We start from the raw sequence: 3,515 nt of genomic DNA, 5'->3' as shown, positions 1-3,515 counted from the left end.
TGATTACTGCCTAAACGACATCAGGGCAGTTTTTTAAGTAAAATTTGCTTTTTTGGTTTTTTTCTTTAGAAAATCAAGGGAAGGAAAATTTTATTTTAGTCTCAACTAGCGCCTCCCGTTGGCATAATCATCAGTATGTTGATGGTGGCCAATATAGCGTAGAAGCGTAGAAGTAGAAGGGACAGTATATATATATTACTGTAGGCCACACTTTTCGCGAACTCAGACTTGGCGGACAATTTCGCGAGTGGTTAATTTCGCCGTCGGTGAATTAATTATGAACTATTCGGTATTATTTGGTATGAACTATTCGCGTGTTCTTATTTTCGCGATCGATGACGCGTTCGCGAAATTCGCGAAAATTAAACCACCGCGAAATATACAGCGTATACAGTAATTTGAATTCCGCCACTACGATTTTCCCCTTTATTTTTCCGCGAAACAGTGGCGTAGTTAGGGGGGAGCAAAGGGTGCCATGGCCCCCCTGCATGTTGATCCGAAAGTTAAAAAAAAAATAAAGAAATAATAATTGTTCTACTAAAAAGAGAATTGTAGTCAGAATGAAGGCTGTACATGTACTCAAAAGTGCCTCAAATGCCATCTCCTGCGATCTACATTATCAAAATTTTCGGGGGGAGGACCCCCATACCCCCCGCCTGTGTTTCACCCCCTCCCCTCTTCGTAATCCTGGATCTGCCACTAAACAGTTACATATCTAGGGAACAGAGAACAACGAACACAAATGTCACCTTTTTACATGGCGCCCAAAACAAAGATTACAGAGATGAGAGGCGGTGGAGCATAAGGTGTGGAGAGGGAAGCTGAGGGACCATTAAAATATTAAGTCATCCACTCTTTTGCGCAGTTCGCTGTTTTTGGCCCCCCTGTTAAAAAATCCTGGCTACGAAACTGCCGCGAAACAGCAATTTCTGTGGATAGCCTTTATTTAAAACACTAGCGTTTACAAAGCATGTTGATTTTAAAACTGATACCGTGTGCAATGAATTAACCCTTTCTTTTTTGATTTTTGATTTATTTATTTCGATAATTAACAAAGCATACATTACATCGATATAACAGCATAAATAAACAAAATGCAGCTAGAAAATTATCGAGGATTAAAACACAAAAAGCGTGGCTAACACATTTCCTATGTGGTCCAACATAACATTCATCTAATTAATTAACATAACTTAACCCTGGGTCTGGCGGGATACGATATAGAATGCGGTTCGGTATACTTTAATAATCGAATACGAAATATACTTTTATATTTCGAATACGAAAATATTCGAATACTTTCGGGCGATTGTGCATGACTATAAGGCTTGATATGTTAGGTGATGTAATTATAAGTTAAATAATTATCTCATAATTACGTGGCATATTTTGCATCAACATTGTTTCCTTTTCTCTTGACCACGAGTATGTTACAGAAGTACTTCCAGTAAAATTAAAAGTTTTGGTATGGAGCAGAAGTGCTCTATACAAGCGTGTTTATTTCTCTGTTTAAGGCATACAGAGGCTTTATTTTTCACCTAAAAAATGCTAAAACCTCAGAGCCTCCGCGGGCTTCGCCCACTGGAACCCACCAGGGCCCGTACGGCCGGCCCCTGGACCCCACCCATTAGTTCTCGCGCTACGTGCTTGAATTGGCGCTACGCGATCACAACATTTTGCTCCCAACATTTTACTTTGCCCTCGGCTTAATTGCCCCAACACTTTTCCAATCCTGGTGCCGCCACTGCGCGTGTAACGGTGCTCGCGCATGCGCAATATCTCCCGAGAAGAAGAATATTTTGTAAAAGATTATGCATTTAAAATGAAGAGGAGCTATCCTAGCATGGATTTATATGATAACATTCTATCTGTAGACATCCCTTATGACATAGCAAGGAGACCTTGCATGTAAGGTGCCCTCTGCATATGCCAGTCAGTACCTAATCTGGTTACATTAGTGTGTTGACGCATGCGCAATATCTTACCACAGGGGTTATATGTTGTGATGAATATACATTTAATATGGTTAGGAGCTATCTCAGCATCGATATATGTAATTAATTGTTATCAGTACACCTGTGTTTATGATTAGGAGAGCGCCCTAGCCTGTAGGGTGCAAAACTGCTACTTCACCCTCCCGCACTTCCCAAATTGTATCACCTGTCCCTCGCTCAGCCGAATAATTTTTCTACCGCACCTCAGCTATCTTTCCTGCCGTTTTTACTCAGTCTCTTGCCCCTCTTTCCCACATCAATCTATATTATGCAGTTTTCTTTAATCCGAATTATACGCCGGAACCAGTGCTCGCGCATGCGCAATATCTCCCGGGAAAAAATCATAATTTCCCAAGATTATGCTTATTCTACCGCACCTCAGCTATCTTCCCTGCAGCTTTTCCTCAGTCTCTTTCCCCTCTTTCTCACAGCAAGCTATATTATGCAGTTTTCGTTAGTCCGATCTGTACGCATGAAAAGGTGCCCGCGCATGCGCAATATCTACCAAGAAGAATCATATTTTGTAAAAGATTATGCATTTAAAATGAAGAGGAGCTATCGTAGCATGGATTTACATGATAGCATTCTATCTGTAGACATTGCAGACACATAGCAAGAAGGCCTTGCATGTAAGGTGCCCTAGCTCTGCATATGCCACTCAGTACATAATCTGGCTATACGTTAGTGTGTTGACGCATGCGCAATATCATACCAGAGGAGCTATATTTTGTAATGAATATGCATTTAATATGGTTAGGGGGTATCTCAGCATAGATTTGTGTAAGTTATTTTTATCAGTACACCTGTGTTTATGATTAGGAGAACGCCCTAGCCTGTAGGGTGCAAAACGGCTACTTCACCCCTCCCGTATTTCCCATATTGTCTCCCCTGTCCCTCGCTCAGCCGAATTCTTGTTCTACCGCACCTCAGCTATCTTCCCTGCCTCTTTTACCTAATCTATTGCCCCTCTTTTTCACAGCAAGCTATATTATGCACTTTTCTTTAGTCCGAGCTGTACGCATAAAAAGATGCCCGCGCATGCGCAATATCTCTCGAGAATAATAATATTTTGTAAAAGATTATGCATTTAAAATGAAGAGGAGCTATCCTAGCATGGATTTACATGATAACAATGTATCTGTAGACATTCCTTAAGACATAGCAAGAAGAACTTGCATATAAGGTGCCCTCTGCATATGCCAGTCAGTACATAATCTGGCTACGTTAGTGTGTTGACGCATGCGCAATATCTTACAACAATATCATATCTTTTGTAATAAATATGCATTTAATCTGGTTATGGCGTATCTCAGCATAGATTTATGTAATTAATTGTAACAGTACACCTGTGTTTATATAATTAGGAGAGCGGCCTAGCCTGTAGGGTGCAAAACGGCTACTTCACCACCTCCCGTACTTCCCATATTGTCCCCCCTGTCCCTCGCTCAACCGAATCTTAGACTAGGGGGTATCTCAGCATAGATTTATGTAATTAATTGTTAACAGTAATTGTACTAAAAT

The sequence above is a fragment of the Priapulus caudatus genome, unplaced genomic scaffold, assembly GCF_000485595.1.
Source record: "Priapulus caudatus unplaced genomic scaffold, Priapulus_caudatus-5.0.1 Scaffold1849, whole genome shotgun sequence".
Taxonomy (NCBI): Eukaryota; Metazoa; Priapulida; class Priapulimorpha; order Priapulimorphida; family Priapulidae; genus Priapulus; species Priapulus caudatus.
This window is presented reverse-complemented; position numbering follows the sequence as displayed.